This window comes from Chinchilla lanigera, unplaced genomic scaffold (assembly GCF_000276665.1).
Source record: "Chinchilla lanigera isolate Chin_1 unplaced genomic scaffold, ChiLan1.0 scaffold00138, whole genome shotgun sequence".
NCBI classification, from domain to species: domain Eukaryota; kingdom Metazoa; phylum Chordata; class Mammalia; order Rodentia; family Chinchillidae; genus Chinchilla; species Chinchilla lanigera.
In genome coordinates this window covers 484,348-499,939 of record NW_004955539.1, presented here as the reverse complement: position 1 = coordinate 499,939, position 15,592 = coordinate 484,348, and positions in this window count along the sequence as shown.

The window sequence follows — 15,592 nt, the reverse complement described above, 5'->3', positions numbered from 1 at the left end:
GCTTGAGTCATACCTACTTGTGGTATGCACATCAGAGGTAGCCAGCACTATAAGGACTATAACATTACTTCTACCTATGGTAACAATAATCTCCAGTCATTAATCTATAGTAACAATAATCTCCTAGTCAAGTTCCATGCATGGCCATCGTACCAGGCACACAGATATAACTCCAAAATTATATGGCAAGTGTTAAACAGTTTTTCCAGCAATATCACCACACATCAGTAATAAACTCAACCAGGTAGGTATCATTAAATAATTCATAAGCAGTGAGTCTTTGGACTTTAAAGTACTCATAAAGGGAGTGATAAATATAGCTGCATAACTATTCTCAAAATAATTAACCTATTACTAATTGTCAAGGGCCAGAGATTATGCATGGTCTTGCCATATGAATAATGAATTCTAGGTGCACTTCCCCAGCTACTCATTATACATCCTATCCAAAGAGGAGATCTAATTAGCCTAACAACATAAGGGTTTTCAGAGGGCTACTTTGAAGACGGAAACAGAGCTGTCAAGACTCAGAGCAATGAAGACCTCGCACACTACAAAGGGACTTATAATCACCTCATTTTCTATGAGCAGTTCCTGACGGACAGTGACCGTGGCTGTCTTCATCCCTTGTGACTAATAGTGCCCCCACCAGATTTACCAACTGTGCAAGAAAAAGAAAGTATAAAATTTCAGGCCTACTGAACTTCAAGAGGTTGCCCCATGCATGCAGGAGGCTGAGGAGTCATGTGGAGCTGTCAAAATAAATGTTATTTTTAAAAGGTTTCTTGCCAATTTCCACAAACAACCCATCTAGAGATTTAGCATTTAAACTATGCTCTAATCCACTTAAGATGCTTGCAAAGATATACTGGAATTAAAGAGCCAAATCTGTGTAAATTACAAGCCTAGGTCTCTGGTGCCTCTCAAATACAATAACTTTTGGCCCCTGAAGTTTGTCCAGCAAACAGTGGCACTTGTTTAGCTTTGGTTCATGTTAGATACAATGCACGCTATAGAAACTTTGCTTTGCATAAGGAGGACAATTAGCTGTCTGCTGCTACTAAGGTCTCCCTTTCCTGGGCTTCTGTAACACAGCAAGTGCACGTACCTATCACAGATCTAAATACCCCAAATTGTAATTGCTTATCCATCTACGTGGCTGTAGACTTTGAGAGAGCACAAATGTTGACTTACTTCTCTTTTGGTGCCTGGAAGATATCCAGTAGGCAGCTGGATATATTGGTAGGTGTTATTGAACTATTTAATCGAACTATACTTTTATGTCTGGGTCCTCTGGCACGCGAAAAACTTTCTGTTTTGCACAGTTCATTTTATCTCTCGGTTCAGAGGTTCAGAGTAACAAAGAATATAACTTTCATTATTTCTACAATTTATCTTTTAAGTAGCATTGTACTAGGGTGGCAGAAATCCATTGAGAGATCTCTACCATTTCCTGGGGCTCAAAGTACGTTTCTGTGTTTGCATGTGAGAAGGTGCTATTAATCACTTTTCTGGCATCATCTGAGTCGTTAAACATTTCTGTCCATCCTCAAGTTTCTTTAATTCCCAGGAGATATTTTCTTCAGCTTTTGGGGCACTGAAATCATACCTCCACTCTATATATTTATCTGCAGGCAAGGTGAATTCCCTAGGGTGTTTAAGGCATTGTTTGTCTGGCATGTCATGGCCCCCACAAATTCTCTGGGAAAATGAAGTGCATCCATGATCCCTATACTTCTCTCAACTTCCTTTTTCCTGGCTGATAAATTTTGTTTCTGTTCTTGTGAACACAAAAATTTAGCAGTTCCTCTTGATGGATCTGCCAAAATCTTTTGACTCCGTCCTGCATCTTTTCCATTTCTCTGATATGGAGACCACCCTCACTTTTTTCTCCTCTTTTCAGCTCCGATACTGCTTAATTGACACCTAGGCACATTAGGCAGTGAAAAGCCAACTCCACCAAATGAACAGAACGACTGATGACCTTTTCCAAGCTGTAACAACCCTTCGAGATTTAAGCCTCATCCAAAACAATGCCCTTGTCATTTCTCTAATTCAGTGATGCTCAACTACAGTAGGTATAGAATCCTCCCCAGGGGTACATTTTGAACTCTAGAGATATTTTTCATTTCCACAATGGGGTGGTGGTTGGTGCTATTGGTGTCTAGTGTATAGAGATAAGGAACGCTGCCAAATATCCTAAATTACACAATACAGCCCTCCAAAAACAAACAATTATCAAGTCCCAAAATATTGGTAGTGACAAATGTGGAAAGCCTCTCTAGCACATTCTTAAATAGGCTACTGAAAAATATTTGTGCTACTTTCAGCTATAAAATTATGTCTATGCTTTGGCAGATCAACAGCTATTTTCCCCATTAAAGGATAACCCAGGAAAAAGAGGAGGTTAATTTATAAAGAATCCCTTCTGTGCCCTGTACTTGCCTAAGACTTCACACTGACATTGCCACATTCAATCGTTGTTTAAAAAGAAAACTCAGATCAGTTAGTTACAATTCTTATCTTCATTTTACAGACTTAAGAAAAAAGAACAGTTTCAGAAAAATTAAAATTTTGATCCCGATTATAGCACCCATAAATACCAGAGAAAACCCATACTATCAGACTATATGACTCCATATCTAATGACCCCAACCACCTCGCAAAGGAGACTTCTTTATCTTGGATCTTTCACCCTCAAGAATTTCTTTTATAAAGATGATTGTTTCACTCTAGTGGACTTTTTTGTTTTATTCTAGTAGTTTTGTCCTTGCTACTGTTTCCAGAAAAATCTTAAACATAATGAATTTGCTATGAGGCTTTTTTGGAAATCAAGCAGAAATAATATAAGCTTGTGAAATGTTCTGATTTCATGACTGGTCTCAAAGCACAGAAATAATTCATTAATGCTTAAAATTTGAGAAAACTTGAAATAACTTGAAAAACTCACTTTCTCCACTGCAATAACCAGTCGCTTAAAGCCAAACACTGGACGAATGTAAACCACCCAGCCCATGTGGGAGCCTGCCTACCTACCTGCCAGCACATAGCGCCTCTTTTGCTCTAACAGGCAGAATGCCTGAGGGAAATACAAATAATTTCTTGAAAACTGGAACCACAAACAGCTTTCCAGACAGAAAAACTAAATTATGCACAAACAAAACAAAACCTCATCTATCCTGACTTTTTCAATGAAATGAATTCCTCCTTCAGAGAAGCAATAAAGTGATACACTGAAAGAGGATTCTCTAACAACAGACAAGAATATGCTCCTTACCCCCACAGAGCAGCTGATTTTAGTTCATGTATGAAAAAATAAGTAAATTACTCAAGCCAGCAAGTAAGGGAAATTCCTGACTACAAATGCACACAGTTCCAGATATTTCCTCCCTGCCCCTCAGGAGCTCTGTTTCCATAAAGAAGCTGAATGGCTGAGGAAAAACTGTAAACAAGAAACCCATAACTTTTCAGTAACTGTTTCAGAGCACTGGTTCGCAAATGTAGACCCCTCACCTGCTAAGTCTTGCTCAAGCCAATTTTGGAATATGGGCGAAAAAGAAGTGAAGGTCCAACCGAAAGATTGACTTAGTGAGGGCGGACACTATGGTCTGTATATACATGTCTGAGAGCTACTGTTCAAAGGAGAGAGAGAAGTCACGTCCACAGCTGCTTTGTAAATAAGCAGAGATACCAAATATAATGTATTCACAGTATTTGAGGGGGTATACATGATTTCATTCCAAAGTAAGTGGAAAGCAAATAATAATAACCTAAGACCTACATGCCAAATGTGCTGCAGTGAAGGAAGAGAACAAATATATGGCAGGGAAAGAAGACGCAATAGCATTTTTGCCAGCTTTTATAGTAATATTAAGAAATCAAAGATGATACTCAACCGTTATAATGAAGTAACCACAAACTGGGTATCTTAAAATAGTGGAAGCAGACTCTCACATTTTTGGATTTCACTACTTGTGATAGACAGCCTATGGAGTGTTTTCTGAAGTTAACCATTTTATGATTTTAAAAAAGAATTGTGACATTTTGTTGAAAATTTTTAACAACTGGTAGCACAAAGAGAAGTAGGAAAACTAGATTAGGCTATTTCATAATACAATCAAGTGATGACACTGTCTTAGAAAGAGGCAGAAGTGGTAGAAAAATAGGATGTAACAAGATTTGGGATATAATTTTGGAGATAGTGACAATAAGAATTTCTGATGGAGTGAACATAGAAGGTGAGTGAAAAGAAGAATCACAGATTATTTCTCGCTTCTAATCTGAGCAGTTTAGTAAATAATTATTCCAATTTCAGTTACTGGAAGCAAAGGAAAAAATAGAAAAGGTCTGTCCGCAACTGGGGGTGGCAGGGCAGTGACAGTACTATCTTGTAGAATGTAAGAAACTTCTTAGTCAGCTAAAGGATATGTTCTACAGGCAGTACAATACAGCTATCTATACTGAACTGGCTATATTTGGGCTGTGTTTATGCATTAGGAAATCTTCAGTGTATTGGTAGTATTTAAAGCTTAAGATGACATGTGAGTGATAAAATATATGATTAATTATTGTTTTTTACTAGCATGTAGAATCTAGACAGAAGAGAAGGATTGCATTAAGGAGATAGAGGAATAGTCAGTGGTTAGGAGGAAAACAAGCAGGATAAAACATATTGAAAGTCAAGTAAAGAATTGATTTTGTGGTGCTAAGGATTAAACCCAGGGCCTTCACACAAGCTACATCTCCAGTCATGCTTTTCATATATATTTTGTTCTTTCTTTCTTTCTTTTTACCTTGAGACAGGGTCCTGCTAATTGACTAAGTTGCACACGCTGGTCTTGAACTAGCTATACTTCTGCCTCCACCTCCCCAAATTCTGGGATTACAGGCATTCACTACTTGACTGGCTTATGAAGAAGGATAGACTGACTGTGTTAAATGATCTTCCTACCTCCAGTACAATGGGGACTGAAAATTGATCATTTAATTCAGCAACAAGAACACGAGGTGTCATAGATAGAAGGAACTTTGATGAGTGATGGTCTTGAGAAAAATACTGCATGAGTTCAAAGGAAAACGAGAGGAGAAGATGTGGACATAGGGAGCAGAGAAGTAAATTTATAGCTGCAAAGAATTAAAGCTTTACTTTATAGCTTTAAAGAAGTAAAGGTTTAAGAGCAGACTGAAGATAGAACAGTTTACATTTCTATACTTGCAAGTATGAAATGAAACATAGAGTGGGAGAAAATAATATTGTGTAATAAAGGAATAATTTTAATATTAAATTTTTAATTTTAATTTTAAAATTAAATTTTTGATAATTATAAACATAATTCGTCCATTTAATAGGAAGAATATCAAATAGATTAACACAGACTGAGGTATCTGTGTTCTTTTGTTTGTTTTGTTTTGTTTTGTTTTTCTTCTGGTACCAGGAATCGAACTCACAACCTCGCGCTTGCCAGGCAGGTGCTGTGCTGCTCAGCTAAATCCCCAGCCCCTATCTGAGTTCTTTTGGTAGCAGAAATATGTAAAAAATTTTCTCTTTCTGTAAATAGCTTTATTTATATTAATGGACAAACTCATAAAATTTATCAATCTAAAGTATGTAGTTCATTTTAGCAATTACTACAATATTAAAACAGATTCATCACTCTGATTTTTAGCAATTACTACAATATTAAAACAGATTCATCACTCTGATTTTTAGCAATTACTACAATATTAAAACAGATTCATCACTCTGTAAAATGCCACTTCAGTAATCTCCATTACCCCATTTTTTGTCCCTATCAATGTATAATTTACATTCTGTGTCTAGATATTCTTATATCTTGGACATTTTATACAAATGAAATGGTGGAGGGGGCTGGGGATTTAGCTCAGCGGCAAAGCGCCTGCCTGGCAAGCGCAAGGTCGTGAGTTCGGTTCCCGGTACCAGAGAAAAGCCAAAAAAAAAAAAAAAAACAAATGAAATGGTGGAATAAGTGGCCTTCTTTCTTTGTTTTCTTTTATTGCACACAATATTTTTAAAGTTCATTTAAGTTAGTTTTATACTTTATCTATCTGAGTAGTATTCTATTGAACACAACACATTTTGTTTAGCTATTCAACAATTAGTAGGCATCTGACTGGTTTCTGCTATTCAATTATATGACTCATACTGCCAGAAATATTTGTGTACAAGTTTTTGTATGAATGTGGCTTAAATACTCAAGTATATATCTAACAGAATCATTTTGTCACTTTTTTGAGGGCTTCCAGCAGTTTTACTAAGTGGTTAAACTATTTTAAACTCAATGAGATGTCAGGATTTCAATTCTTTCCCTTCTACTCTAACAATTGTTATTGTGTCAGTTTCATTATAATCACTGTAAAATTTGTGAAGTTGAGTTTCATTGTGAGTTCTTCCTTTGACTGATCATGTTTCTTAAGGAAATTAAGAAGCAATATCATCAGCTGAGAGTAATGACTAGGGAGGATTTAACCCGAGGTTTGAAGACAAATGTAAAAGCAGGAAATAGAACTTTCTGAAAGTAAAGAGAGTATATGTTTTAGAGAAAAGTTTTAGGATTACAGTCAGTATTTGGGGCCCAATTTAAATATGTGATGAGGCAATATCATTTTCTGATTTTTCTCTTAACTTTTTGCTTGATGGTAGTTGTGGTAATAATGACTATCAAAATTGTTGTTAGACTATCAGTCTAACAACAATATAAAGGCAATATTGATAATTTCTCATAAAACTTTTTTCAGTCAATATGGTTGCCTTATTTTGAAATAACATCTTCTCTTCACTGTAGTATTAAAATACCCTTTTATGAAATCTAGTGAAGTACAGATTTTGTTTTTAATTGCTGATAGAGGCCTAATGGCTTCTCTTTATTTTCATGTGACATGAGAAATGTTGGTAATTTTATGCTCTTCCTCAACCTAAAAAAAAAAATTCTGGTCAAAACTTCAGAATTCAAATACTGATTATATAAAATATAGGTGATAGAATAACACTCACAGGAAATAGAGAAAAATGTTAACAGTGGTTAACTAAGTGATGGGTTTATGGATGATTTCTTGTTTTGCTTTTCCTGTTTTAATGTGAAATCTTACTATTTCTAGAAAGACAGTAATGTATGGAAAACAGGTTTTTTTCAGAATCAGAGAGTTAAAATTCTAAAAGATAAAACATATTGTGAAAAACAACATATTTTACAGGAAATGTTGTTCTAAAAATCTTCTCTGCTAATGTTCATCTTCTTTCCTACAATTTTATGTATATGTAACACTTGATTATTTTCTCTCAACCTTTTTCTAGTTCAAAACTGTGTCTCCTATTTCTGTGTACTTCTTAATTCTCTCATGTCTTAGTGTTCATTTTGAGCTAATCTTTGTCTGCTGTTGGAAGACTACTTGCTGACATGAGAATACACTGGTGATGGGTGACCTTCGAAGTTTTCTGCAGGAAGAAATCTCCAGTTGAATACAAACCCTACTGAAAATGTTGTAACAAAGGCATGTTGTTGCCAAAATCAAAGAAAGATTATCAGGGCCTAGCAAATGGTTCCAAGAGAGCTGCCATATTTAAAGAAATATTTCATGACTCTGAACCCTACTGAAAAATAAGGCTGACTATGGGAAAGAAAAATTCATGTATTGGAAAAAAACAACGCAAGCAATAGAGCGGGTTGGTCACTTTATTCATCTTATCCTGACTTTCCAGTACATAGAGCCGCATCTTTACCATTACTCACTGATGTGACTAATTTAAACATTCCTGTTTGTTAACAAAAGGAAAAGCATAAAATTCATATGTTTATAAGAATGTGGCCAAGGCAAACATATTTTAAGCCCTCAGAAGACAAGTGCTAATGAAATTGGTCAAATGAAAAGTAAGTTACTCTAGTCATTGGTTTGCTCGTCCTGTGGAGAAGAGCACATATTCAGAAGAGGACAATTACAGTACTCAACAAAACAGATGAGATATGACTGCAGAAAAAGTTGACAAAGGTCAGTTTAATTGTCAATATAGTTTGTGTATCTTGTTAATACCTTATTCAATGATTTCCTATATTTTAAAAATAATTTGCCAGAGTAAAATGATTGCACAATTAATATTTAAAAATACCTTTATGTGTTAATGGGTGACTCATCACCCTTCATAGATATATAATCTCTCCCTCATCCCTTATGCTTGATTGGTTTCCTTGTTCAAAAATTGTTAAACCTACCTGAAGTGGCTCACAAATCCAAATGCTGATCACAAATTCTCTAAGAATATATCAGCCAAATGACTCCTTGTTTTCCAATTTCTTTGAAACAGTCTATCAACACGGTGCTTTTCTTCCTTCTCTCACAAAATAATCTCATTCCCACTGAAAGTTAAAACATTCTCATGTGTTCTTAACACATAAAGGTACCTTTTCAATGTTAACTGTGCAAGAATATTAGGTGGGCATATTATTTTTCAAACTTAGTGAAGCTTTGAATGAAGTAGTAACAAGATGTTCAAATCTGTATTGAAAATTAAATTGACCTACCTCAACATTTTCTGAGCTCATGTCTCATCCATTTTGTTGAGTATTATAATGATCCTTTTCTGGGTATATACATTGCTCCACCAGGGACTACAGTAATTTTGTAGTAAGTCTTTTCCTATAGTTATTATATCTTCATGCTGAACATATCTTCTGCTGTATTATACACATTAGCCTCTTAGTATATTCAAGGAACGGCTACTTATAGGTCTTACTTCATAAATCACAAGCTCCTGTCTCTATCACACTCCTTTACATTGCATTATAATATGTTTATAAAGACAGCTTCATTTTCAGTCATAACTTTCTCACCTCCCTTTCACTCTCTCGCAACTCCATTTACAGTATACACTTATTGTGAGCACTGCATTAGAACTCTTTTTTGTAAAGTTACCAAGCAATCTCCATTTTATCATTGCACGTAACAAAAGCAAATGAAAATGGCCCACATTCACCTTGCTTTCCTGCTACCGTACTATTTACTTTTCTTCAGCTCCATTCCAATTTTCTTCTATCTCACTCAGAAATTCGAGTTCTTCAGTGCTCCAACCTAACTACGCTCTCTTCCCCTCTTTACATATTTATCGTTGATCTCATCTACATCTTTCAGTTGCACCTGCTTACCAATAAATTTCAAATTTGTCTCTGAAATCTTGACCTCTTCTTAGAGTTCCAAACCCTACCAAGGTTTTCCTAGAACATCGCTTTTGGATATATCACATCTACCTAAAATCTAGTATTAATGAAACAAAAATCATGGTCATTTCAAAGCCTAAGCCAGTATTTGATTTCTCAGTACATTATTCCACCATCATTTTCTCTACCTACTCTGCCCAACTAAATATGTAATCCAGTTATTCCCTTCTGTGTAGTCCTTGCTATGAAGCAAGTCATCAGCATTTCTCATCAGGAACCCTGGAGAGAGATAGATCAATAGATCAATAGATTGATAGATCTATTGGTAGCTCGATAAGTCTATAGATAGGTAGATAGATTGATAGATCAATAGATAGGTAGATCATCAGTCTTAAATTTTCTTCTGAGAATAAATACTAAATATAAAAATTAATTTAGGCTATTTATTCCAATTTTAAAATGAATCTATCAAACTTCTTAAATAGGAGTATATCACAGAACCTACAAAATTAATCATTTTGCACATATTATATGTGCACATTGTTTGAGAAATAAAGCCATGTGTTTATCGAAGCGTATTATACTAAGTTCATTATGTGAGTTTAAAATAACAAGAAAAAACAATACATAACTTTGTTTTAAAGAATAAAAAATAAGTAACTTCGGTCATCAGAAAATGACACTGTCTTCAGGTTTTTCATTACTTATTAAGCTAATATTTTGTAAAGACAATGAAACTAACTCTACGTGATGATACACAATCAGTTTAATTCATAAAGTGAATAAATTGGAAATTGACTGAATATTTATTTAAACCTTACATTTTGGATCGTAAATACTATTCATCCTTTTCTTAGCAATTTATTAACTTTTTCACTTTGAGATAGTAGTACGATCACACACACACACTTCTGAAAAATACTACAGAGAGCTCATACATCTTTCATCTAGTTTCTTCCCAAGTAGTGTCCTTCAAAACTATCCAAATATCACAATCTGGTTATCAAAGTTTGTACAATCAAGATAGAGCATTGATTCTTTATCCTTTCCTTTTTATAGCCAAACTCACCTCCCTAATGCCTGCACTCTCTGGGTTACCCTCGATAATCCCTAATCTGGTCTTACTTTCTATTATTTTAACACTTCCAAAATGATACATAGGGCCGGGGATATAGCTCAGCAGCACAAGCGCCTGCCTGGCAAGTGCAAGGTCCTGAGTATGATTCCCAGTAAAAAAAAAAAAACAAAAAAAGAAAAGAAAAGGAAAAAAACAGAATGCTACATAAATAACATTGTATAGTAAGTAATTTTTGAGCACTGGTGTTATTTCATTCAACACTGCCTTCTGAAGATTCATTTATTTTGTATCAACTATTTCCGGTGTAACTGTACTCCCTTGTATTTTCGCTAGCAATGTATAAGTAATCAGAATTTCCACACCTTTCCAAATGCCTGATGATGTTTTATCTTAGTCATTGTGAGACATGTTTAGTGATATTTCACTGTGATTTTAATTTGCTTTCCACTAATTATCAAAGATTTTGACTATCTTTTGAAGTGCTTATGTGCCATTTATACTTCTCTCTATAATTTTACATATTAAAGCTTCCTGTAAACAAACTGAGTTTTGTCAAGTGCACTGACCTTGGCGAGATTAATAAGGTTCCTGAGAGGCAATAGCTTATCTTTAATTAACTCTCTCTTTGCAAAGCTGAAAGTTTACTTATTGAATTCATTCAATTAATACAACTTTAGGCAATTTAATCTTAGAACCCCTTCAGACACCAAAAGTCAGATCAAACCATTGTCTGAGTATAGGCAATAATTAAAACTTTGCAAATTTTTCTGCATTGGAAAAATCATCTAATAAGATTACCATGAAATTAAATCGACAGCATATTTGTTGGCTACTCTTGAAGTTCATTAGAAATGACTTCAAGTAATATCAGCCAAAGACAATCCAAAATAAGCACAGAAACGACATGAGAAATAATTATGTCTGACAATGTTAACTCAAGAATAGTTTGTAAAAATGGTACCAGTATATGCTAGATACCTGAGACTGGATCTCTTCTATGTGAGGGGTTATAACCTTTATTTTCTTAGAGGATGCTTGAAAGAATAGTGTGCTGTTAGTAAATGCAGATTGAGTTTCCTACCTTATTACAATTGTGTTGATAGAACTACATAAATTAGTAAGGAAAAGATGGCTTGCTTTACTTTTTCTAAAATTCAAAAAGAGGCCTTATGATTCCCCTGTCTTCCAAACTCCTTCAGCACTTGCATTTCATAAATCTCATTCTATTTTCTCTATGTAAGGATTTTCCAAACATTTCCAAAGTTTTCCTGAGCACTATGAAATTCCCCAGATAAAGTGAGTCAATAAGGTATTACTAGGGACTATACTCCACTATTTACAATTGAGACCCTTTTCAGACAAAACGTTTGTACAGAAGCACAATAATTTAAGGAAAAATGTGTTTACTAAACCTTGACTACTACATTTCGGAAAATTAAATGGTTTCACTAGAATTAAATTTTTAAAGGTCTCATTGATGAACATTACATACCGCCTGAATAGCTACATTATATTTTTTTTTCAGTAGTGGAGATTGAAGCCAGGGCTTCACGCATGCAAAGTAAGCACTCTGTCCCTAAGCCATATGCCTGGCCCACATTTAAAAACAATTATTTGTGTCCAGTTGCAATAGTAACAGTAAGCCTAGCTACCATTTAATGAATGTTATACGATGTATGGCACTATGCTAAGAAGTTTGCAGCCATGTCATTTAATACTTCAAACTCAAGAGATATTTTCACAGTGATACATATGAGAAAACCAGTGCTTGGCAAGATTAAATCACTTTACACAGTTTCTCTCTCTGAGTCCATACTGCTCTGATTTATGATGAGTTGTCATCCTAACAATTTCCTAAGTATTTGGAGAACAAGGTGGAAATTGAAACATGAAATTCAAGCTTGAAGCCACAAATAAGTCAATATTGGGCTGTTCACTAAATGGATAACTCAAAGAGCATTCAAAACCCAACGTCTTATCTGCCAGAAAAACAATCCTTTTTTCCACACTCTTGAATTCCTTGACACTTGCTCTCAAGGGAACACATTCTTTATAAGACTGTTTAAATCTAAATTCACATAGGATGGTCAGTCATGTATTCACATGAACATACATGTACAAATGCATATTCATATGCAAAATAAAAATGAACTTCATATCTATTCATAAAAGTTGTCAAAGTTGTCTACCTCTCCCTTTCATATACTGATGATCTACTTTAAAACAAAGTGTACAGGTGGTGCCAGATAATAATTGGTCACGTACAAAGCTGCTGCCTGGAGAATTGCCATCTAAAAACAAAAACAACAACAACAACCACAAAAAAAACAGAAAGGGACTCCCCAGGTCAGTGTAAGAACAAAGAAAGGGGCAAACAAGACTGACCATATGTACTTTTCAAAGATAATAATGTGAGTAAGCATTTTATTACACTGAATAAAGGTCACGATTGCCAAGAGACTTTTCTCGTTAAAACACGCAGATATTTATCGCCATACCCTTTCTCCTTAAACAAATAGAGGAAATAAATAATACTAACGTTGGGTCTATTATTGAAGGTCTGTTTTCTAACAGGCACTATTCTAATATGTAGAAATGAATGAAGTCGTGAAAATCATAATCTATTGCAATGGATTCTATTATTTTCATCATTTGACAAATGAGGAAAGTAAAATGTAAAAGGATTAAGGCACTTCCTGAGTTCACAGAGCTCCCAGCTGGTAGCTGGCTCAGCACGAGGATGAACCCAGGCAGCCCGGCTCTCCAGCTCTACTCCTCTTCTACTCAGTCCCATCTGATTTTGTCTCTGTATGGTTCTCTGCTCATTTGTTACAAAAGATGGGCCCAGACCATGGGATAACACAATGCCAAGATAGTTCCACATCACTGGTCCTCTTAACTAAATTTACTCTTCTGCAAATACTTCTAGTCACCATGCATTCACATGATTTTTACAGTTGTGGTCCGCTGCACAGACTATTGAGAAAATGTATTCCCCCTGCCTATGAAATTTTGTGAAAAAATATCAAAGCAGAAACAGTCTATCAAGGTATGATAGGAAAACATTACCAGAATTTATGAGAAAAGGGTAAAAAAATACATTGAAATTGAAAACATTGGTTCAATTATGCCTTCAGATATCCAAAAAATATCAGCTGTTAATATTAGTAGCTCTTGCAGAGAAAAGAAAAAGATTCTATTTCCTTCTTAAAGAGGAAAGCAAAAGGAAACAAACATTACAATATAACTAAAATTAAAAAACAGTCTGTGGCTGAATTTCTTTTGCTTTATCATTTTAAGAGATGAAATACAGATTTGTTAAAATGTTTGCTTTAAGTCACAGAAAAAATTAAGATATCAAAGGCAAGCACTATGAACCAAAGTGTACAGTATATGTACATATATTTTTATTGAAATATGATGAATTTCCCCTCTGGATTAAAACTTGGGACACGTGGTATTAAAATTTCAAGTGTATTTGTAAAACGTTAACAAAAATCCACTTAAATTTTTTGAAGTCCACACGCTATAGTCATAGTGCCAGTGTGATTGAGAAAAACACGTAGCAGAGTAGTAAAGCTTTGACTGTGTTTATGATTTTGCAGTAGTATGGACTCTTCAAAGGCTCTTTGTCGTGATAATGGTGATATTGAAAACCAGACAAAGAAGGAAGAAAGAGAAAGGCAGATTCAGATAGGTGGATATGCTCTAAGAATGTGCTGAGCTAAAGAAAGTTTATCTACGTCTTCACAAGTGCACGAGTGTTTACTAAGCTGTGTGGCTGCATAAAGCACACGAACCAGATTTGGAGAACTGCAAGAAAAAGAACATTCTTTTTTGTCTTGCACAGTGTTAGGAGTTTTGCATGTTTCTTTTACTTAGGACAGTATGAGAAATTTAATCCTTCCCCTTTTCCTGATAAAGGAATTGTGAAACCCTGCTGTAACAAAGGAGGAGTTTCCAGAAACTGGCACAAACTGGTGATAGGAAATAGAGAGATAGCTTTGTACAAGGAGATGCGAAGGGGATTTGGAGCTGGAAAGAGTTGGTAGGGAGGGGAAGGGGACGTATAAAGGATCAGGATGTGATACGTACATGTACTAGTACTCCACAGTAGATATTTTCATTATGTAGCTCTAACATACACTAATAAAAAATGATGAAAAGAGTTCCAGTATATTCCCAGATTAGATTAAATCACGTTGTGCTGGTCAAGGTGGCACACGCCTATAATCTCAGCACTCGAGAGGTTGAGGCAGGAGGGCCTCTGTGATTTCAAGGCCAACCTGGGCTACATAGTGAGATCCTGCCTCAAAAAAAAAAAAATGAAGTCACTTTTTCAAATGTTTTCATGAGTCCCTATTCTTTTCTTTCCTACTAGAACTTCAATCAATTGTGTATTTTAATACTTATTTATTCCCAGAAGTCTAGCTTATAAGCTCCATGTAGATGATGTCTTTTCTGTCTTATTTTTACAGTTCTGGCATTCAGCACATTTCCTGACAAATAACTGAAAGTCAGTGAATGTTTGCTGAACTAATGAATGACAGCAAAGGATCAAGAACTGGAGTTCCAAGAAGAAAGTTTATGTCAATGTTACCCACTTGTTTTTGTTCTCAAAAGCTGGGTTCATCCTGCTCCTGCCAACACCCCACACTGTCATCACCACTCAGAGAAACAGGTGCGAACTCTGCGTTCTCATCTCATTAAGTGACACTATTTTCCCAGTCACTCAGACCAGAAATCTTGGTCTGACTGACTTATCTCTTAAACCATGTATGATTTGTCAAGTCGTGTCAGATCTGCCTATTCTTCAGTATCAAATTCCTATACCATATTGTCCATAAAGTCTTATTTATGAGGACAAAAAGTGCATGAAATATTGTTTTTCACTTTTCAAGTTTCTATTATATATCGTACCTTCTCAATATTATATAGAGCCCACCCAAACAAGATATACACACTCTAGGAAAAGAAAAAGTTATATAAATACTTAACACTAAATTTACTGAGGCATTATGAGACTGATACTAGTTAAGTTTGGACTCCATAATTACAAGTATTCAAAGTGGTGGCCCTTAGCTCCCAGACATTCATTAGTATGGTGATCTGCTGCTTGGATAGCCTTGGTCATTGCGATTGCTGAATGAGCATTTTTAATTTCTTCTCTAAGAGCCACAGTGTAGAGGATTTTCTGCAATATATAGCATCTTCTAGCATTCCCCATATTAAAGTATTACCACTTGTTGAAAAAAATCACAGTATTTTTCTTTTCATGAACTGTGTATACATTTTTGGGGTACTCTGTGTATTACTCTCTGACTTATATTACTAATTTCAGACCTAT